At 40.5% G+C, this 24,103-nt stretch overlaps 1 protein-coding gene across 3 annotated transcripts in view; it reads left to right on the top strand.

The window, feature by feature from the left end:
* The first annotated feature begins 1,731 nt into the window (after positions 1 to 1,731).
* Positions 1,732 to 24,103, top strand: part of TNS3 (tensin 3) — a 206,930-nt gene continuing 184,558 nt past the window's right edge. For all 3 annotated transcript variants that reach the window (XM_064421580.1, XM_064421582.1, XM_064421583.1), the window contains exon 1: positions 1,732 to 1,926. The gene's annotated coding sequence lies outside the window, so the exon portion shown is untranslated. The remainder of the gene's footprint in view (positions 1,927 to 24,103) is intronic.

Here is a 24,103-nt window from a genome sequence, read left to right on the forward strand (position 1 = left end):
AAAACACAGACACAAATTTTCTCCTTTCCTGTCCTTCCCAATTCCTAGGGAAAAAGTGATGTAGGGAGGAATTCACAATATAGAGGTGATAATTACATCTGTAAACATATTAGAAGTTATTATTTACCATAGAGATGCTATAAAATGTAAAGAACATTTATGCTAGCCTAACACTGTGGTATTAACCCTATACACTGAACTTCCTGGCACTGAGCCTTCACATTGCAGATACTGTACAAAACCACTTTTTTTCTTTGGCTAGTGTCATATGTAAAATGCGTGCATCTGTAAGTTGGTATCTGCATATATGTGAAGTATTGCCTAAGTGCAAGAATTTAAAAGCCATGTGTCAGAGTACTAAATCATGACAGTTTAAATTTTAAAAAATATAGTAATTTCTGCCTTCTTTCTTGGAGGTCAAGTTTCGAAACTTTTGCTTGAAAGCTAGAAGGTGATTGTAATTCTGCTTTTGTTTTGTTGGCGTTGCAGGCACTTTGCCTATTCCCATAAATATGAAGCATTGCAAAAAACAAACTTAACATTGAACTTTGAAACCCATCTGTGGGATCTCTAGAGATTTCTCTTTCTTGGTGGTCCTTTGTCCTCAATGCAACGGAATTGCAAATATTAGCCACTGTATTGCCTAAATCAGCCAGAGGAAGTGCCTCGTGCTAGAATAGGCTGGCTGTAAATCTAGCCTCTAAGAGTAATAAGGTGTTTATTACTGCTTATCACCTCTATGAGCTTGTTTCTGGAACTTGCTACAACAAGGTCACATCATGTTTACATGGGGTCCTAGTCATAAGAGGCATGCTCAAATCCTTTTCTTTGTCACTAGTAAATATGCATTCACCTCAAATGAGGTCTCAGTTACCATCTGAGTGTGGTGTGTGTCAGCAAATCCAATCCTATTAATTAAGTTCCTTTTTGTTAATTTTAGCTTCTCCCCCTCATCTTGTAAATCAATCTTGGTTCCTCAAAGTCTGAGCTCTCCTGATAAGGAGGCAATACTTGTCTTGGGATCTTGGTGTCTGTTGCTGTTATCTCTATCCAGTTAGGATAATGCAAAGAATTTCTTGGTTATCTTTTCCATTCCTTGAGCTAGTTACGAAAAGTATCTTACATCACACAGTTTCTATTTTAATATTATGCTATAGCCTAAAACCTAGATTTACCCACTACTTAAAAGAGATTAATACAACGTAACTTTCTGACATAACACATATAGTATTCATTTTAATATTTGCGAAGAGCCAATATTGTAATACATATCTATAACAGGCAGCATCTAAGCAGTGATTTTAGGGATCATCTTTGCATCTCTGGCGCTGTGCTGAGAAACTAACAGGTGCAAACCTCTCGGCACCCAATTATTTTGGCTTCCTTATTGTGGCCGCTTTGCACGTGGCTGCTTATGGGTGTTAGCCTCACTTCTCTGCCGGCAGCCACGCCAAGCCGTCCCGGAGAGAGGTAAATGCTCTGGTTCCAGGAGTTGCAACTTCTAGCCTTGCACTTAAGCTCAAAGTCGCCGGGATACAGGGAGGAAAGCCAAGCCATGCAGGGCCCTAGGGGTGGCGGCACTCTCCCGGCCTGAAGATTCCCCACCCCCCTCCCAAACAGACCAGCCTTCCGAACGCGTCAGGCTTGGCGCGGAGAGATGGCGCCAGGTAGCAGGCCACAGGAGGGGGCCAGTGTCGCCGCTTCAGGGTGAGGGGCAGCTAGGCTGCCCCGTACCCCCCCACCCCAAGCCGGGAGCAGTGCCACGCGCCTCTTCCCCGCCCCCTCTTCAGCCTTGATCGAGACGCTGGAGGCTTCTCACGGCGGGAGGGAGCACAGGAAATAAAAGCAAGTGTGCGCGGCGCTGGGGGAGGGGGATCCCTGCTCCCGCTCCCCGGCCTTGTCCTGTCGCGGAGCCAGGAAAACAAGGTAAACTTTGTCTGCCGTCGTGATCCACGGGCGCGGTGCAGCGGCGCGGAGCTTTGTTCCTGGCGGGGCGGAGGAGATTCGGCGGCGGGGAGGGAAGGGAGGCCCTTGGGCGGACCGCGGGGCCGCCGCGGTGGGGATTGAGGAGATGCGGGGCCCCCACAGTCGCCGCTACCGGGTGCCAGTGCTCCGCGCGCTCGCCCCGGAGCGTGTTAGGGCGGGAAGGGCGCAGTTCCCGGTAGTGAGGCCGGGAGGGGGTTCGGGCAGTCTAGAGGGATTGGGAGCGCCGTCTACTGGGACAGTATTCGGGAGTTCATATTACTGGGAGGGTAGAGGTGGTGGAGCACTGCCGCAGAGAAGGCAGGATGGCGCCGGGGCTGAGGGCCCCGCAGGCAGGCTCCGGCCAAGGGGGCGGGAAGGCGCTCCCGTATCTTTGCAGACACGCTAGCTCTCTCTCCATGCTGGGCAACTTAGTGGCCGGGCACTCGCTTCTCTCTTAGAAAGTTACTTCAACCTGTGGGTTTGTCAGGCAGGGAGACCCCCGGTCTGGGGCTGAGGTGCGTCCGCCAGCAGGGAGCCCTTCCCCTCGCACTTAGCTCGTCGTCCACAGACAGCCCTTGCTGAGGGTGCCCTGGACCTCAGCACATCTGCTGGTGTGTGTGATAAATGGTGCTGTGTTTGGTACTCACCCAGATCTCTCCCGATGCCAGCTTTTCTGAACTGTTGGCAGTGTCTTGCCATCACTGGCTAAAACTTCCAGATGCTTGAAGCTTTCTGGTCCCTTTTTTAGATAAATGATCCTTACTGAGGATCGATATTCAGGACCTTTGTATGTCTTCTCACAAACGTCCTGGTCTTGAACAGCTTTTGACATTGGTGCTGGCCAGTAGTGCAGGCTAGATGGCTCAGGCTCCACAGCTGTGATCCTCCATGTCTCGTGGTCTCCTGAATATTAAGGAGTTGCACCTTAACCAAGAGTCACATTTCCAAGTCTAGGAAAGTGAGGTGAGAAGTCTAGGATTAGGTGAGAACTACAGTATTTTCTGTGACTTGAATTTTTTATTTTTGAATGCTGCTTATATGTTTAACAGCGTTTTTTCCTTTTTTTCCCCCTTTTTTTTTTGGTAATGCTGAGAACTGCCTGGTGGTAGTCATTGAATTGGTAATTGCAGTGTTTACTGTCTACAAGGTAGGAAATAAAACAGTAGTGAAAGCTATAAGGGCTTTGGGACTATTTCATGTGATATTTGATAGGAAATTTCTGTGTGCTGCTCAACTTTAACTGATTACAGATGTCTTAAGCTGGCTAAATTTTAAAAGAAACAACTACAGTTAGTCTAGGCTAACAGGACTTTTGCTTAAATAAATGAGATTTTTGATGAGGTTGAAGTTGTGAAAGAGAACCTCGGGTATTGAAAGTAGTGGGTTTTTCTTCCTACATAGGCAGAATTGACTTTTTTTTTTGTGTAACTAAATTAATTACTTCTAATAACTCATGTTTATTGGAAGTTTTAATTAGTCATGTAATTTGTTGGAAGTACATATGCTCATGAATCAGTGGTGCATTACCAAGAGTTTTCTGTGATTTAAGTTAAAATATTCTATTTTAGATTGTGTATGTGCCCCACGGAATGATTATTTAGAGAAGGCAGTGGTCACAAGTAGCTTAATCCGTGTTCCTTGCAATCTCTGATTAATCCAAAGTACCTTTCTGCAGGTCACACTTTGTTTTACTAAAACAGCTGTGATATTTTTGGATATCATCACCATTGCCATTACCTTTTTTGGCCTGCTCTTTTTTTCTGGTCATTCAGAAAATATTTCTATCTCGAATACAGAACCCACAACAGGGATCTTTTTCTTTCTCTCTGTGGGCTGCTTGCAGGGAGGCATGTGAGTCCATTCCTCAGGGTTATCTGTCTCTTTGACTATAACCTCTGTAGCTAGCAGATCAGAAGATACCACTGAGATAGCAATATAATAATGCAAAATACTGGAAAAACACAGCAATTTCTTTTGCATTAGAAGAAGTCTCTTAATCCCTTTTGTCTGACTTCCCTTCTCTGGAAGTATCCATAATGACAGAGAATGAGTTGGTATTTTTGAAAGATAGATGGCACATATTTGGGTAAAACCTTGTTAGTATAATCACCTACGTGTCTCTTAAATATACTCTTTTACAAAAAGAGAGATGGTAACTAAAATAGAGTAGTTCTGAAATTGCAGAACAGGTATAATGAAGGAGAACCAATATAAAGAAATGATTTTAGAAGTCAATCAAAATGCTATAGAAACTTAATAATTGGTTAGCATTTAATTTTAGGGCTTACAGTTCCATATTACTCCTGATGAGAATTTCCAGTGGTGTTTTTCTGGCTGCCAGTTGAAGAACGGGATTATTAACTTATTTGCATTTTGGAAGTATCTTGGCTCAAATAGAGGACTGAAAGTAACCAGAAGTTACCATGTCATAATGAGAGTCTATATATCAGCTACACACTTGACCTATTGCTGAAGAGTCTCTTGGAAAATACCTCTTGATGGAGTCTCTCCAGCTGTGAAGGAGGATGTGTGATAGGGGTGGGAGACAGGGAGTGCATGATTCAGCTTTTTTTTTTTTTCCTGTGGGCTTTTTTTGTGTGGTTTTTGAGTTTTGTTTTGGCTGGGCTGGGTTATGGATATTTTGTTCTATTGTTTCTCCTGGTCTTAGTACCTTTGTGGGTGGAAGGTGAGAAGCAAACCATGTGACTGGATACCATGTCTGAAAGTGAAGTTTGGTTCCTGCTTAGTTATTTCGTACACAGCAGGCCAGTAAGACGGATTTGTATGTAAGTATTTGCAGGTGTTTGGCAGCAAATTATTTTAGTGAGGGGTAGGGAAAGCAAGCATCTGGGAAATGTCAAAGCTGTTAAAGGTTTTGGCAGGCCAACGTCCCCAAAGCCTGCCATTTGATGATGAATAAAAACTGAGTTTCAGAGAAATAGGCTGCAATATGATATTTTACAACTAGGGATAGAGCAGGCTGCTGTTTCTGATAAAAGGCATACAATAGCATATATAACAAATAACAGTTTGTTAAAAATTCCATTTCAGTTGCAAACGTGACAGGAAAGTCCATCAGGTAAACAAAGCTTAGCACATATTTTCAGAAAATCAGATGTTCCCAGAAGTACACACTACCCACAAAGATATTCTTTATAGCTACTATTTCCAGGACACTGACTGTTTAGAAAAGTATCCTGTAACAAGTCACTATCACCCTGACCTACGTCTGAGCTTTTCTTATATTTATGGTAGTGTGAGGTCCCGGGTTTTCTGCTTTTGGGATGACCCACGAGTCTTTTTTTCCCAGCCCGCTGGCTGAAGAAAGAGTCGGGATTCTTCAGCTCATGTTCACAAGGTCGTTTATTGTCTATTATCCAAAACATTTCCTCTCAGACCCGCAGAGGTCTGATCTGCAGGTCTGTGAAGGGCTCCCTGCCCTGAGGTGGTGCTATCTCTTTATACTACTTTATTTAGAGTTATTTTCCAATACCTATCATCTATGTTAGACTGTGTACTTCTACTTTAGGCCAATCCAAATGTGCCACCATCACCAAGAAGATGGAGGCTAGGAGGAAGAAGGAAGAAGCATAGGACAACGCCCAAGTCCCTCCATCTTGCCTCCTAGACCCCTATAGCAGAAAATCTTCAAAATTCCACTTTTCACCCGGTGGCAACTATTATTATGCTACTTAAACTTTTGTGACTTGTGATTCTTCATACAAGTTTGGTAATTTGCTCCATGGGTTAAGATCAAAATCCCAAGTGTCTTTGGCTTCCTGCCAGGGTCTCTGGGCCCCTGCCAGGATCTCTGAGCCATCCAGGGCACCCAGAGAGATGTTCTGGGTTCTGACAGTGAGGGAGTCTGCAGTGATAATGGTAATACACTTAATGCGTGTAAGTGCCCTCTCACCCTTTTTTTCCCCACTTGATTTGGTAGTTTTCTGTATTGATGTATTTCACAATGTAACTGTGCTTTTAAAGTTGCTTTTTTCACAGCTTAAGAATGTAACTGAATTTGCATACTCGGGACTTGTTAACTTCTGGAAAAGAGTATAGCTTTTCTGTGCTTGATATATTAAGCCAGAATTTTCATAGTCTGCAGGGTGTGTTGTAGCGATCTGCCAGTGACAGGAAATTAACATTGCCTTGCTTCATGGGGATTAGTTGTCCACCTTTCTTTTTTCTTTTGCTCACTACTCCCTCTCTCATCTTGCCTACCTCACCATGCTACTATCTAATTACCCTGCAGGTACAGACCTGTGTGATAACAGAATTGAGATAATGAATTACTTGAGGCATAAGGTGGCAGATTGATAGGCAGAAATCTAATGCACAGATGTGTTGATGCAGCCTGCTTTCAGTGTATATCCCCTGAAAAGGATCTGAGGAAATTAAGCAGCCTTAGAGACAGGGGAAGGGAAGATGCTGTTACATCTTTGTAGTTCTGTGAGCTGCACAGACACTCTCTTAGCTGTGGGCATGGCAGAAAGCTGATATGAATCCATTTAGGAGTTATTTATTGTGATTTGGGGAATACGAAAAAGAATGGTGGTGTTTGGAGAACAGTCTATTAGGTTTTATATGTTCAGGAGAAACCTCTAGAGGTTAGTTTTTTAGTCTTGCATTAATTTACTGAAAAAACAAAACTTTGGTGATGATATCTTTTAAGCCTTAACCATGAGACAAACAAACAAAAAAAGCAGAGTAGAGGGCATATTTTTCTTCCCCATTTGGTCAAATCTATATGCTTGCAGATAGACTGAAAAGGTGTTTGTAGACATCTGATATTACTTGCAGTTAAAATGCTGTATTATGGTTTTTCTTGAAGGATAATTTTAGTTGGGGAAACTGTGCAATCCTGTGATGTGAGTTTGAGCTCTTTTCAATACAAGGAAGTTTGTACATTAGACCATATATAAAATTTTTGATGTACTGTACTACCTTGTGTACCTTGCATACTACCTTGTGTACCTTGCATTCCATTTCTCAGACTCTGCTTTGTAAGCACATCATCATTGATCAGTAGAAGAGCTGTATTTACAGCTGTCTTTTTAGTTGAAGAAAAATGGGTGGCCTTCCTTCTTCCTTAGGTCTTTCTGTACTTGTTCTTTTTCTGCAACTAGTACTACTAAAATTATTTTGAGGAGATAAGGTAAAAAGAAATCGATAGTATCTAATTTGATGAGGGATATTTATATTTGTGTAATATTGCCTTGTTGGATACCAGGGTCTCTGCTGAAATATTTTCTCTATCAGTATTTCTTTGTGCCATATAAAGCATGTTGCACCTTTTATCTTTTGACAGACAAAAATGTCAGGTTTTTGCAAGGCTTCTTGGTTGCGAAAATAGGACATTTGTATGTCCTAATCATCTTTATTCGTCTCAGTCAGTGCATTTTGGAGCCTTTTTTTGTGCACTCAGGTTTCCATATCTCTTGGTTTAGTGATTCAGCAAGTTGCTGCAGTTGAAAAGTGACCCAGAGAAGCTTTGATCTATTTGGCTTGTCACCTGTTCTCTGGAGGGGATGAGGAGGGCCCAGAGAGCTGTGTTCTGCATTCTGCACCTTCTTTCTGACTGGTCAGTGTCAGGATGCTGCTGTTGCTTCTTGTCCTTGCATAAGTGGCTACATCCTCCTCCAGTCCTCTGGCAGCAGTAGTGTCAGTAGCTCAGTCCTCTGATACACTGAGGTTTTTTCCTGTTTCAGGGCTGTGGCTGTGCTTATAGTGGTTAGCAGAGATAGCTTGCTGCCGTTAGGCAGATAAGTTGGTAGTTTAGCAACATAGGGGGAATTGAGGGCAACCCACTGTGAAGAAGGGGGGTAAAATTGGTGTTGGAATCTGAAACTAAACCATTGTGGTAAATAATCCACTATTCAGAGAGCCAAGAAAAGATCACACCACTGTGTTTGTGTGCTCATCTGCAACCTGGAAGAAAAGGTGATAAGGAGCTTGAAGGTGAATCTTCCACATCAGAGGACAGTGTACTGGTTTAGAGGTCTTCCAGTGTCCCTCTTAGTATGCTGTACGTGCAGATTATCCCCTTCCTGCTTCAGTGCTTCAGTATGAAGAGCAATTGCTGTAACAGGAGAGACTGAGATGTGCTCAGATCAGGCATTCCTGACTGTTTTATACCAGCCACAAGCTAGTGGATTACTCCCTTAGAGGTTTATTCCAGAGCTGGACGGTTTGTAATGCCTAGCTTTAGCAGTGTTAGATTCTGTACCACATTGTGAGCATCCTTGTTTTCTGCCTCTCACGGAGCTAGCGAAGATCGAGACACGATCTGTGTTCCACAGCCTGGTGTGACTTTTACCCTAATTGTAAATGAGTTAGTCATGGAAATGCAGCTTTTGTGCATGCAAGCTTTTGATGATAGTGTCTTGTTACAGGATACTTTTCTAACAGTCAGTGTCCTGGAAATAGTAGCTATAAAGAATATCTTTGTGGGTATTGTGTACTTCTGGGAACATCTGATTTTCTGAAAATACGTGCTAGGTTTTGTTTACCTGATGGACTTTCCTGTCACGTTTGCAATTGAAAGTTAATTTAAATTGCTGATATTCTCTGTCTGCCAGGTTATGGGTGATTTGCTGTTTTTTAATTTATTATATATACATGAAGAAACTTTAGTTGCCTGGATTTTGGTAACAAGCTGTTCCCTCTGGCTTTGATGAATGTGGTGTTATCTGATTGTAGCTAATAAACACATAGACTGTTATAGTGGTCAAGAAATGAGAATCTAGGTCTGTGGTTTAATTAATTGCTGTTGATTTTAGTATGTAATCAATTTAATTTGTGCTTGAAAAACCTCTGAAAACACTTCCTTTAAGAACACAAAGTATTTCACTAAGTTAAAAATAAGTAATTCCTGAGGCATGCTATCTTTTTTTGCAGTCATTCAATTATTCTTGCAGTTATCAGCCACACTCAGTCTTTAGGACTATTTTTATTTTCAGTTGAGATGGATTTGATTTGGAAGATGAAAAGTCAAGTACAACCTATTACTGCAACTATTCCCAGGTTTTGGGAAACCTGGCATTTCCAGTGCAAATTCAGTAAGTTAGGGTGTTTAAGATCAAACTCTGGGGGAAAATGCAGGGTTTTTTTAAGTAGTGGACTGGATTTTAAGACTTGGGTTTTAAGTAGTAGACTGGTTTTTAGACTTGGATTTTAAGTAATAAATGTTTGGATTAGTAGATTTCAATTGAACCACTGAGATAGTTATTAGCCTGTTTCCTAAAATTTCTGTCAGGTCTCTACTGGGGCTCTGGTCTAATCCCAGTATTAGAAATTTTTTTGGATCTGTAAGGTTATAAACATCTAAAAAAACCCCGTTATTCTATTATAGCTGCTCTTGCTCTTTGAGTATGGTTTGTTGAAATAAAACTTGTCTTTCAAATACCAGCAATATGCATGTTTTAGAAGTGCATCTTCATGAGTAAAATATAGCACATAAATATGGGCAAGTCTTACATACTTTCTTTATGATTGTGGAAACAAATGACTGACAATTCTGTGCTTTTTGTAACTTTGCAGGTATTCCCTTTCAGCAGGTATTCAGCAGTGGCCTTGCTGCAGTTGATACCAGCTGTTCTGTGTTATTTTGGGAGCTTTTTGTGTTCTGCAGTATTTTATGGATGCTAGTATTCTTTTTGTCTGATTTCTTTCTGTCTTATATACTGTGGTTACGTAAAGTATTTTGGTGCTGCCCCACTGCTCCTTTACCTGCCTGCCTTCCAAAAGTATATTTAAATGTGTAAGCTTGAATCTTATGTTAAGATTTCTCTGTCTATATTAAATTATGTGTGTTGTTTCAAGACGCTTAATGATGGGGCAGAGGACGAAATAGTTTTAGTTCTGCCTTGACACTTAATATTCTTCCATAGAGCTCTTGCCTTTTGAAGCTTAAAAATTTTGCCTTTTCAGTCTAATATTTTGCTTTGACTTCTGTACTGCTTTCTGAAATGTGGTTAATTTGTGATATTTTTCTCCTCCCTCCCCCACCCCCAGCCTTGGTAAGCACTGGACTTTGCTCCAAGGAGTAGCTTTGTTGAAGCACAATAGTTTTATTGTTAGTATTGATAAAATGCATCATAGGATTTATAGCTCCATCTAGGAAATGAACCTCTAGAGGAGTTATGCCATAAGCCAGTTAAAAATCCATTCCCCAGGAAATGCAAGAGTAGCATGTCAAAATCTTTTAGCTTTTGCAGGAAGTATTCTTTTGTTTAATACCTGCTGTCTCTGCTGTACAAAAGTAATTTGAAGAAAACTAATTTTTAAAAAAATTGCAATTTTAACTTTTTATGTCATTGAAACATTTTGACTGTTCTCTGTGTGTATATATGCTGTTACTCTATTTTATTTTGAAATGCAGATGCTCATTCTGCCCTGAAAAGAGAATAGCTGTTCTCTTCATATGCTAAGGTAGTAGTGTATCAACTAGCTGACCTTTACTGAAAGCTGGAGACTACTTAATGAGGCACTCCAGCTTTCATTATGGTCTGCAGGAGATGATATGCCACTTACCAAGAAAGAGGATTTGGGGGCTAATTGGGAAAGAGTGGCTGTGTTCAGCTGTGACATCTTGAGTCTTAAAGTACAGAACAGTACTTCTGAGGAAAACCAGGATTCTCAGTCTAGTTTAAGATTATAGATTCAGAATGGTCAATGATCATGTGGTGCAAGATCACATTTTGCTAGAAGGAACTGTTAAATAATCAGAAGAATCTTTGAGAATTGTTTTCTAATGGCTTGTGCTTATTTGTGAAGAAGGCAGCCCCTAGTTGAATTAACAATTAATATAAAGGATCCAGTTGTCCTGGTTAGTGCTTTTAGCTGTGTGCTTTTAAGTGAGACTATGTCCCCTGTAGGTGTGAGATTTTATGAAAACATAGTTATTCCACTTAATGCAGAAAATTTTTAGTCTGAGCTGGACTGAAATGTGAGTAAAGCCATATTGGTTGTGTGTGGCCTGGATTTTGGTACTCGTGGTGGGGGGGTCACAGAGGTGGCTTCTGTCAGAAGCTGCTAGAAACCTCCACTGTGTCCAGCAGAGACAATTCCTGATGGCTCTGAAGATGGACATGCCTCTGGCCAAAGCTGGGCCAATTAGAAATTATGGTAATGCCTCTGTGATAGCATATTTAAGAAGAAAATCAAAACAAAGAGGGGGCATGGTGTTTTTCTATCCAGAGAAGAGGAGGAGGTAAGAACATGTGAGGGAAGCAACATGGAGACACCAAGGTCAGTGAAGAAGGAGGGGGAGGAGGTGCTCTAGCTGCTGGAGCTGAGATGCCTCTGCAGGCTGTGGTGACCGATGACCATGGTGAAGGAGCTGTGCCCCTGCAGCCTATGGGGATCCACGGGGGATGCAGAAATCCGCAGCCCATGGGGGAGGTGCTCATGCTGCAGCGGGTGATGCTTGGAGGAAGCTGTGATCTAGTGGGAGACCAAATGGGGAGAGGAGGTCCCTGCTTCCAGGCTGGAGCAGCCTGTCGTTAGAGGACTGCACTGTGTGGAAGACTCACCCATGCTGCAGCAGTTTTGGGAGGACTGTTTGTCTGGGGAGGACTGTTTGTCTCTGGGAGGGACTCATGTTGCAGTGGTTTTGGGAATACTGCTGCTCATAAGATTGGAGCCACATTGGAGAAGTTAATGGAGAACTGTGTCCTGTGAGAAGGAACCCCACGGTCCCTCAGGGAAAGGACTTCTCTCCCTGAGCAGTGGAAGAAGATCTGGGGTGATGAACTCACTAAAACTCTGCTTCCTGTCTCTGTTGGTGGGAAGGAGGGAGGCATTGGGGGGAAAAAAGTGGTTTTACGGGCTTATTTTACTTGTCATTATTCTCCTCTGATTTTGTTAATAATAAATTTACTTTGTAGTCTAAGTTGAGCCTGTGTTGCCCTTGGAGTGTCTTCTTCCAGTCCTTATCTCAGCTCATGAACCCTTTGTCAGTTATAGCAGGGGAGGGTGACTTTGATGGGTGCCTGCTGTTTGGCCAGTGTCAAACCATGACAGTATTCTGGGTAATCATTCTAATTTCAAAGACTTTAACTTCTTGCTCTGGGAGGGACAGGAGGGATATAGTATGTGTGAATGGGTAGGTGGTGAACATTCCTGAAGGGGATTAATTTTGAGGTGACTTAGATGCTTTGATCCTTGCCATCTGCAGGCTGGCTTGTTTTAGCTTGCTAATATAGGGATAGCAAATTCCCGCCTTCCTTTTATGTTTGGAAAATTGCTTATAGCCCACACATGACTCTAATTGGGGAGAGATTGTTCATTCTTGCCTGCTGGAAGACATTTCTCTGTCTGCTGATACGGAGTTCCAGACTAGATAGAGAAGAAGAATGCAGATGGGAAGTAGGGCTGCACAACTTCTAAGCTACAACTCTTGAAGAAATTTACACTAATTGTCCAGAACAACATCATGTATTCTTCAGAATGAGGGAAGTAAAATTGCTCAGTAGCACTCTGAGCCTCCTCTAGTAGCACTCTGAGCCTCCTCTATAGTATTTTATTACTGTGTAGAAACTTCAGTGAGTTTCGGAAAATTTTATTTGTTGACAATCCACAATAGTTCACTCTCATGAATATGTTATTCTTGTTTATTTCAACTTCAGACCTCTTAAATGTGGGTAGAAGGGATCATATACATAGACAAGGGGCTGGTGATAGCAAATTTTATGCTCTGCTTTTCAACCAAACATCTTAAAGACTGTTAAGCTTGTTCTCTGTTGAAGTTGTATTGCCCTGGCTCCTCTTAAGTTGCTCTTTTTTAAGTCAAGATTTTCCAAAAGAATGAGGATTTTCTTTGCTTTGTATTTTCTCAGAATTCTGCTTGGGTGCTTATCTTGCAGGTAAGATAGCACTTGTTGGGTTACAGAGAGATTTAATACCTTACCTCTCCCCACCCCAGAAGACATTTTCAAACGTTTTTTATGTGCACATGTGTAATTTGGAACTTTTTGTCTCTCTGAGGGTATTTATTTCTTATTAAGATAGAAACTAGCAGCACATGAGTCAGAGTCCTGGCGTCAGCTTATAGGTTTTTTTTAGTGGAATTTCCCCTGGTGTTGCTTTTGCATTTAAAGACTTTAGGAGTTTGCTTTGGATTGGGATCACTCTTTGATTATTTTAAGATCTCACAGAATTTTGTTCAGAAATGTGTTTGACAAAGGCCATATTCTAGGATGAATAAATGTAGTCTGTCCAGCTTTGGTTAGATGATTTACCTTGATGCTTTTGTAGTTTGTTACTCATTCTAGGTGGATTTGGGTCCTAAGGAAAGAATATTAAGCACTCTTCTCACCTACCTCACAGAGGTCTTTTAAAAAGAAGCCAGGGGCAGTTGAAACCTCCTGAACTCACAGTGACTGTCACGTGCTGGTAGCTGGTCCTCTGCTAACAGGAGATTGTGTATTTGGGGTTAAATATGAATAAACTGAATGGGACGTTTTTGTTTTTTGTGTTTGAGAGACCTTGGGTGATATAGTAGTGTTAAAAAAAATTAAAGAATTGGCAGTTCTGCCATGGGCTACCATTTTTGAGGAGCAGTAAGTGGTTTCTAGTAATTGAATTGCTTTCTTAACAAATGTCTCTTTAAGAAGCTGATGATTAAAGCAAGTTGAGTGAGTCAAAGAACATAAACTGTGCAATGCCTATAAAAATGATTTTTTTTTTGAGGACTGTGTTAGATATTGGCACTTATTATAGAAGGACCTTTGAGACACCTTGGAGGTTAATTTTTTATTGCTGTCTTTGTGGAAGTATTTGCTTCTAGATTTAGATAGATCAGTCAGTGGTGAAGAGGAAGTCTTTGCATAGGTCATGATGCAAGCAAGCTTATAGAGTATAAACTATACAAGCTTATGCTGATTGGAATGCTTGGAAATGATGGTGTTATAGGTAACAACCAGATAAGGCCAAATCAATAATTTGAGAAAGCCAGATTAAAATTCAAAGAAGACAGATTTTATTTCATGAATCGAAATGCAATCTTTGCCAGCCACAATCAAAGGGACAGTGCCGAGCCTGGGACTCGACACTGGGTGAACACAGATCTGACTTCCTCTCATCGTATCTACCAATTTCACAAAGTTGGTTCAGTGAGCCCTGGTTATATACAGTTTTTCTTGCCCAGAGCGAAGTTTCCTTTGTTTCTTTCTTTTTCCCAAATATTCATGTGGTCTTCATCCCCTGTCAGGTGTTGGAAGAAGCCTATCTTCGAGTAGACAGAACTGCATCCCAGGAAAGATTCAAATATTCATGCAGTCCTCTATCCTCCTTCAGGTGTTGGAGGAATTCCGTCTCCTGCCCCAAGACAAAGCTGTCTTGGGCAATACAATACATAGTCTGGGAAAAGATACATGTAAAGTCCGAGTTATGGGAACTGGGTATTCACATTCCAGGGCTGTCCTCGGTTGTCTATGGTTGTTATTGACCGATGATGACTTGGGTGTTCACTCAGAGTTTCTGCCAGAGCTAGTTCCTTCACTTGCAAATTAGGACTCCTATTCAGTGACCACCTGGGCTTTACAATCCAGTGAGGTAATGGATTTCCCAACCCCTGTGTAAGATTTCTGAAACCTTGGTGCTTTTTATAACATACATTCTACAAACATGATTTAATATATATTTATACAAGCACAATATCACAATGTCATGAGCTGGACAACTATGAGTCTAAATTCCAGTCAACTGATTCTGCTAGAAATTTTCACTTGGATGACCTTGTAGGATCACCTTGCTTACCTGAGACTGAGCTCACTGGAACACTGAATCTCAATTCAGGCAGTCTGATGTTTGGAGGATGCTTTACATAAACCAAGTCTCTCTCCTTTTCACAAAGCACATTCAGTCACAGAGAGACAGTTAAACACAACATTCCTTCAAGAGGCAGAGTAATAGAAAGCTAATAAATTTTCTGCAAACTGTTACTATGACAAGACATATCATTTAGTCTGAAGACATCTGTCTGTACTCACAGCACCTGCAAGCAGTAAGAGGAAAAAGGGCATCTCTGTGTTGTGGTACAGGAATTATACAATTAATAGATTGTGTATATGTGCATGTTTTGCATGGAAAAGATTAATTTGTCATGGTTGGGTGACTAGAATACAGTAGTTCGCTTATGAAATTGCAGAATTTTTTTTGTCTTAACTTTAAAAGAATTTTATCACTTATTCTAAGAAAAATACTTCATCCTTTATTTGCTTGCAAAATGGTATTTCTTTGTTAAAAGTTTCTGCACTGTTCTATCAGCAGTAAATTTTGGTTTCCAGAGTTCAAGCTGCTATCATATATAAACACAGTACCCTTGTGACTATTTGGAGGACTTGGAGACAGGCTGGAGTCTCCAGTTCACATGGTGAACTGTGGTGTGTTAGGTTGTTCAAGGTGGTGAAAGAATAACTGGAAAGCAAAAAGGTAGACAATTAATTGCAGGTAGGGGAAGGTGACAGTTGCAGTCAGTGTAATAACAGGCTGTGAATTGAACTTAAGCTGAACTGAACGTTAGTTTTGTTATAGGCAAAAATAAAAATTGACCCAATCATATTAAAAATAAAAACAAAGAAAATTTATTTGTGACCATATTGCAGCCTCGACAGCCACCAAAAAAATTACAGCACATGAAATAAATGGGCAGGAGATCTTTCTCCTTTTTAATGCCTTCATTACGAAGAATCAGCTCAGGTGGGGAGAAATCGATGGATCGTGCCCACACTGCCGTTGCTCCCAGGAGTGGCACGGAGGGGGAGGGTGATGCAGCTTTGTCCGCTGGTCTGCAGGCAGAGCTGGGGATTCCGTCCTCACGGGAGATTAGCAGATAGCAGATTGCGCCTTTTTGGTTCAACACCCCGGATCATCTCTTTAATCAACATCTTTTGAGGTTAGGGTGAGAAGCAAAAAGGATCCAAGCAGGTACTGGACTACATTCCCATCTTTAGACGTCACTTAGGTCACTTAGTTCTGTGTTGGCTCGTAATTCTTAGGGGTTTTCCTGGAAAACTGCAAAATTCGGGGCGCAATGCATTTCTCATCTGCATACTAGCTCTGATGCCACTCCCATTCTCCTGGTACCTGCAGGGTCTGTCCCGGTGTCCCTCCCTGGTAAGCATCAGGGTGACAATGGTTAATCAACAACCATTAACAGGTAATTGAAGAAGAACTCTTAACAATGAAACTAACTTAACAGCAACTGGTCTGACTTGTTTTTAACTCTGCAACCTAAAAAAAATAACTTTTTATTCATAACAGCGCAGACCTCGGGATACAGGCTGGGTGGACGGAGATTCGGCCTCTGTGGCACCAAACCCCGCTTCGTCCACACTGCTTTGCAGGGACAGTTCTTATACTCTTTTTCTTGCCATGGCTGAGTCCCTTTGTCTCTTTTCAAAGTTTATTATATTCATGTTGGTTCTTTTCTTTACTCGAAGCTGCACAAAACGCCAGCCGACTGGGAAGGGATTGATGTTCCTTCTCTGATTCCGGAATCCTGTATTGCACCTATGGCAGGTGCTGATGGCCCTGGTTATCTGGGATATGTATCTTCATGGGCCATCATTACCGGTTGTCCTCGGGTACATGCCACCTTGAATGACCATCTCCTGTGCAGCAGTTTCCTTCGTATGTTAATGCTGCATTCCCCCCTTGTCAGCCAGCTGTGGTCTCCTCATCCTAGGATTACACCCTGGTCCCCCCCTTTAATAGCATAGTTAATACATGTACCTATATTTCACAGGCACGAATTTCTATCATATCCCTGACAGTCTGAACAGCTGTCTAGCATTTTGTTTTCCTTTACTCATTTCCCCCTGTGCCACCAGCCTTCCTTCTCCCTGTAAAAAAATTCAGACCAAGTGGGATCTGATACAGGTCTGAAATAAGTGTTGCCTTCATCTCTGCTAATAACATTGGAAAGCTTTTACAGATGCTTTGGTAAACATTTTTATTTCTCACTTAATTGCTCTTTTGATGTACAGAGGAGAAATGGATATACTTAGAGCATACCTATATGGCTGTGTAGGGGTTAAGTGCTATTTAAAAATTGTTTTAGTGAGGGGAAAATGGTTTCTAATTCTAGTGAAGTATTTTTGGAATTTGCCCTGTCAATTAGTAATATTTCACTAGTTGAAGCAACCCTTTATTTAAAACAGGCTCACAACAATTCATCTGGAGAATTGGCTTGTGGGCAAACAGGGTACGTTCATTCATCAGTGATTCAACATATTTTATATGCTGATGTTTCTGAAGTAATGCTTTTAACTTGGAAGAATGTAATCACATCTGTGCATTCCTTGTGGTTTCTCTACTGCTGAGGACTGCAGGTTACAAAAAATTGCTGCCTTACAATCTTGTGTGTAGTGGAAATTAAACAAAACAAGCTTATAGTCACTAGGCTCTCTTTGGCTGTTAGTATCAGGTTTGTTTGGCAACATTAAGGCATTATAAATTTTTGCTGAAAGAACACCATGAAGAGGCAGGTCTCTCTTTTCTCCTTTCTCTTCTGTATGCTCTTTCTTGGGACAACAGTGTGTATTCTGACTGTAGTTTGCTCGATATTCTCATATGTGTTTGTAGGAAAGTGAGTTATTGTTTGGAAATTCTGCTTTTGCTGTAAGGGAAAGGACAGGACAGAGCCTATGTTGATATACAGTGACAGCTGAAAAATGTTACACATTTTCCTGCCCTAAGCTGCATTATACAAAGAAAGTCACGTAATTCTAAAAGGTCAACATACAAATCTTGAGTAGCTCACTGTACACTTGCAGGTGATGTTTTCCCTGTACTGCAGAATCACTACTTGTTCTTAGTTGCTTAGTTTTGCCAAATGGCTTGCTGCTTGTTAAGAAGTCTACTTTGCCAAATAAAAATTTTTGAAAGAGTAAAACCTCTAACCATCTGGCTTTTTGGGTGAAATCTGTGGAATGATGAAGACCTGCTAATACTTTTGGCTGGACTGAAACGTGGTAGCTTTTTTTGGAAAGATTGCCTCTTCTTCATTAATAGATGATCGCAGATACACCTCAGGTTTTAACAAAACAGTATTTGTGCTTTCCCTTCACAGCATTTATAAAAATACCAGCCTGCAGACCTGCCTTGTCAACAGACCTGCAAAAGAACATGTCCAGGCAATAAAGATGCTTTAGAAGTTGTAGTTGATTTCAACAGCAGTATTGATACACCACATGATATACTCTGTAATAATGAAAATGATACCGGAATGATTGGATGTCAAAACTAACTAAACCTTTTAAATAAGCATTCAGTGGCTTCACATGTTTTTTGTTATTTATTTCCACGAAATTTCAGATTTTGGCAAGTGTATCATGGGACTAATGCTTTTGTAAATTGCTGTTATCTAGAAAATTACTTTATTTGAAGAATCTATTCTAGCAGTGCTTCCTGGTTTTTTCCTGTGGGGCAGAAGGAGTAGTAACTGCTCTGATAATGAAACCCTCTAGAAATTTCTTTTTCTAGCAAGAAAAAGAATCTAACCTATGATAAAGTAGAAATTATGAAGGCTTTAAAGGAAACTTTTTTCCTGAGAAAATAGTAAAAAAGCAGAGTACTTTTCCAGTGTGCTAATATGAAAGTACCCTTGGTACTACAGATATGAGTGGAAACCAAAGATCCCTGATGAAGTGATACTGATGAGATTGGAGAGTATTTGATAAGAATAAGGGTTTGTGGAGCTTTGTTGTTGGTAGAAGGAAGAAGTTGGTGTTTCAAGTGGATTCTCTGGGCCTTTGAAAAGGATAATGAAAATCAAGTTTGGCATGTCTTGCTGCTCAAGTTTGGCTTTACTTGCTGTGGTAAGAGATCCTGATTTTAGTGCCAGAGAAATAACCAGGATAGCTATTTAGAAATTCAAAGTACATGGTTTTTTGAGCCAAAAAAAGAGAGCCGGATAGTTGAGTGAAGCAGCAGTTGCATTTCATGTAATTTTCTTGATGTAATAGTTTAACTGTTTGTCCTTGGGTGAGTGTCCAAGTTAATCAGCTACAGAGCAGCCACTGTATAATAACTCTATAAATGTTTCTTGTGTTTGATTTCCATTTCCACAAGAGCTTTAGGTCTTGTACCTGAATATGATCCTTGTACTTATGCCATTTTACATTATTCTGGTTCATTCACGTGGTAGAGGAGAGGAATTAAAGTTCCAAGCCTCGGGCCAGTAGCAACAAATCTTTTTTTGGCTGGATGAGAACGTAGAGTGGTCCCAGTTGGTTGCAGCCTGCACTTGTCAGTGACCTGAATTGATAAAGTTTGTCAAGACGGCTATTTTCTTGTACTCTTGCTAGAGGTAAACATTTAAATGGGAATAGCTAACTGAAAAGGTAGAGACCATTTGGACAGGCAGGCAAGGGTGTTATCCCATCTCCAGCCTGTGACTGAAGTGACTGTGAAAACAATTATTGATAAAAGGTGGGATTAAGGTTAATTTATTTAAAATTCTTTTATGTATAAAAATCTGAGGTTCAGCAGAAGTAGGTATAATTATGGTTACTAGCTTGCTATTGATGCACTGTTTTACCATAACATGGCACACTTTGCTGCTAAATATTTCTTACATTTGCTCTCTCAAATAGAGGGAAGGTTGAACCTGACATGGCAAGTGCTTTCCCCTTCTGTATGGCAAAGTGTAAATGCATTTTGTGCTTAGCATGTCTGCCAAAGCTTGAACAGCCTACTTTCTATAGTACTGACTCAGGTACTAGAGTGTAAAGGATGGTTAGAGCTGGAAGCAGTGTGCAGATTGGAAGAAGAGCCTTATTTTGCTGTTTGTCACAGTGAGCAATGTGTTTGTTATCATCAGGCAAACACTGATTCCTCCTTAGCATTTTTAAAATTGTTGTGCATCATGAAAATGTTGTAATATAAATGGCAGTTTTAACCAGGAAGTTTTTACACTAGTGCTTGCTGGTTTTTGTTTGTTTGGGTTTTGGTTTTTTTTTTTTTGGGTGTCATTCATGTTCTTTAGTAAAAAATACAAACCTACCCAGTACTTGCCCTATCTCAAAGTTTCCTCTGATTTGTTTAGATGGTGGGTGTGGGTTCTGTATATTATCTGTGGTTAGTAGCAATAAGGGAATATGATCAAGGCTTTGATCCAGTATACTGCTTTAACAAGAAACACTTGTGTTAGTGGTTGGTACCACCAATCTTGTATTATCAAAAATTAAAAAAAAAAAAAAACCCAGAAGGTATGCAAAGACTACAGTTCCAAGTAGAGTGTTTTTTATCAACTTGTGCTTTCAAAGACCACACAGGAACACCAGAATAAATGCAAAATAAATGGCTAACCACAAGTTGTCTGCTCTCCAGTGAAAGTAATGAATTTGCATCCCAGAGCAGAACTATTGAGTAAATATTTCTGATTTTAGGAGTGGCACTTATCCTATAAAATTTTTTGTAGAAATCTGTGTAATACTAGTTAGATTCGCTTTCCTGAAAATGGTTGATTATAACTTGATGGAAAAAAATTGTCAAAGAGCAGGAAAAAGTGAAACTAGATGTTGTGAAGGAAATTAAACTTTACCCAAAAGTGCACAGTGGAGATTTAAATTTTCTGCATGAGGTTCTCTCCTGTTTCCTAAATTACTGAATAAAAAATTTTGTAAACAAAAAATGTTGAGTCCTCAGGTTTAATGAAATGCAAAAAATGTTTCAAGTTGTTATATGAAATATGTTGGTCTAGATTACTGTTTGGAATAGTCTAAAATAAAAATAAAAAGAGAAAATAGATAAGGACATAATTCCAGGCATACACACAGAGTGTTGTTTTCAATATGAGTTACTATCGTTAGTATCAGGTAGTAATCTGTATGCGATTGGTTGTTTAACTAGAGCTGCTTACACACTGAAACAGGAGTGTTTGGAATACCATTGCTTCTGACCTAGAGGAATAAATTTAAGTACTTGCTTTGGTGTGGAGAGTGAAGGTGTTGAGTCAAGATGTTTTGGGCACAGATGCTGGTCTGCACTCTGTTCTTTGCCTCCAGCCTTTCAAAGTGTAACAGCCAGGTAGACTTCATGCAGTCACTAATACTATGTTTGTCAGTAGGTCTTATGAGCCAGGATGATAGCCTGGGCATAAATTATGTACGTAAAATAAGGATGTGTGTGGGGAGAGGAGGAAACTGAACTGAGATTGCAATTTTTTCATCCTGCTGAATACCTTTAATAAGATCTTCCTGCAGACTTGGAAAGCTTGTTAAGTTCTGCTTTTGAAGATGTAATGGTCTGACTGATGACCTCCCTGATAAATGCCCTTTCAGTGTGTATTCTTCCTTAGTACAGCAGCTGCTGAATGCATGTATATATGCAGTGTGCAGCTGTCAACTTCCTTACCTCTGTGTACTTCTATCCTGGATGGTGATTTTTTTTTTCTGGAGGATAGTGGGTAGAAAAGATATATCTGTAAGATATCACTTCTGTGTGGCATACATTTGTGGATGGGTGGAATGTAGGAAAATAGAGATAGTGATGAAGCTAATCTCACCCCTAAGGAGTTACAGCTGTGCTAATTATCAAGAAGTAGGAACAGGCCTTCCCTTAACAGGCCACAGCTGGATCCAATTAGGATAGGTGTTGTAAAAGAGTAAGTGAACTGGTTGAAAAGTAAGATGGAGTTTGTTGGCTGTGCAGAGGAGGAGAAGGAGTCTGTGCTGAGAGGAGCTGCCCATGAGAAATCACCAAGAAGGTATGAAACCTTTGCAATAAGATGACAACAATTGGTGATGCTGACGTGATCAAGGACCCAGGATGGTGCTGGGTTCTCCCTGAATGGCAGTGTGTGCAGCAGGACACAAGCTGTGTGACAGAAGTGGCAAATGGTATGGCCACAGCAGCAGCCGGTGCCTCAGCAATAGCATGGCCGCCAAGGAGTACAGAGGGAGGTTTGCCAAGTCACTGCTACATGAGCACTGGAACAAAAGCAACATGTAGCTGTGAGAGGTAGAGTCAGAGCTGCATAGAAAATATGTAAGAGGAGCCCTCTAAAATTGCATAGTGGCCACCTCCACAGTAATCTGACGTGATTGGGAGTGGGCTGGCTGCAGGGTGAGGTGCAGCCAGAGATGGAGCCCAGTGTAGCAATGAGAGCAGCAGGGGAAGCTGCTTGTTCTGGACCTGACAAATTTTGACACCTGAGGTACAGGTGAGCCACTGGGGACACAATGAGAAATAACACATGGAGTGCAGAACAGATTGTTTTATATACATGGAAAGAAGTTAAGACTGTGAGATACAGTGTCAAAAAGGGGGCAAGGCAACTGCAGATTTGGCTGCCACCTGGAAATCACTTCATAAGACTTTAAAAGAATGGAAAACAGAGCAAGACAAGAGAGGCTTTCAGTGATCAACTAATACAACAAAAACTGTAGTAGGAAGAAGAGAATTATTAAAGCAGCAGTGGGGGCTGGAGAAACAGTAGCTCTATTATTTAGTGTGGTGTATTTGTTTGCTGATGAAACGTGCATTTTGTTTGTGACTTACAAGTATGAATCTTTGATTAGGCATAAGTGTAAAAGTTTATCTTCCATAAGCATAAGTACACTTGGCAGATGCTGGATCAGTGTTGTTCAAGGTTCTATGGCTGTTGATGAAGTTATGTGGCTGTTGATTTGTTGCTGTCTTAACATATAGCCTTTAACTTATTCTTGTGAGTTGCCTTATAAAGTTGTACAGCTGTGGATATTGTCAATATTCTAGAGATATAAGTTTAAAGGTTTCTGGTGATACGTAATGTGAGTTTGGGTAATGAATCAAGGTCAGCACAAGTGCATTCCAAAGTTAAATAGAAATTACACAAAAGATGATTGTACTGGGTTTACTATCTTCTGCAATGGGCCGTGCAAAAGATAGTAAACACGACATTATTTTAACTCATTCTTGTGAATTTATCTTTGATTAGGCAATCAGGCATGGATCTAAAGATTTTGATGGTAAGTACTCTGGGAATTCAGAGAATGAATCAAGTCTGTACTGTGAAAAAGCAAAACTGAATTAGAATTTAGATACATATACTTTCACTGTGATCTAGAAGTCTTAAGTACAAGGGATTTTGATGATGAGCCTTAAGTTGATGTTCTAGATTCTGAAAAGGAAAACTAAATCAGAACTTAGAAATATATGTTCTTACTGTGATATGTTGCCTGAACATTCATATTACTGTTAGTCCTAAGTAATATATGCACATATGTTATAATGTCAATTTACTTGAATATATCTACAGAAACTGAAACTTTGTAATTAAAAGAAAAGGGGGAATTGTGGATGGGTAGAATGTAGGAAAATAGAGATAGTGATGAAGGTAATCTCACCCCTAAGGAGTTACAGCTGTGCTAATTATCAAGAATTAGGAACAGGCCTTCCCTTAACAGGCCACAGCCGGATCCAATGAGGAGGGGTATTGTAAAAGAGTAGGTTGGCTGGTAGAGATGTAAGGTGGAGTTTGTTGGCTGTGCAGAAGAAGGAGTCTGTGCTGAGAGGAGCTGCCCATGAGAAATCACTAAGAAGGTATGAAACCTTTGCAATAAGATGGCAACACACATTACCTGCTTGAAGTGCTAAATTGTATATGTATTAGTGTAGCACACTTACCTCAAACAGGATTGTTAGGGTAGGAGAGAAAACTCAAGCTTTGAGCCTAAATGAAATGGGTAAAAGTATCCACTGCATTAGTATCAGTAATATTTCTTCTACTTTTTAGTGACATCTTCATTCCTCTCAGCTTTTTCTTCTGAGCAATGTTCTGACACATAGCTGTTTCTGTCTGTCCTTTCTTTAGTGCAGGTATGACCTCTTCTTTTGCTTTCTCTTCTTTTTCTGCAGAATTTGGTAAATTTCCTGGTTATTCCTTGTTATATTGTTCCTAGTTGTTTCCTTGGGAGATTTCCTGTTTGGGATTTTTTGTGATTTTTGTTTTAAATTATTATTTTGTTTGGTTTTTTTTTTAGTATCTGGTTCTTAGCACATCAGAAATCGCTGCAAGAGAACTCTTGGTAGCGCTTCGGTGTTTGGCCTTGTATCTGCATTATGTCATAAGGGGTTTACTTCACACATTACTGCAGTTCTTTGTTGCTTCTGGAAACAGTCTCATTAGGGACTATCAAGACAGAGAGAG

This window comes from Passer domesticus, chromosome 1, assembly GCF_036417665.1.
Source record: "Passer domesticus isolate bPasDom1 chromosome 1, bPasDom1.hap1, whole genome shotgun sequence".
Classification (NCBI taxonomy): Eukaryota; Metazoa; Chordata; class Aves; order Passeriformes; family Passeridae; genus Passer; species Passer domesticus.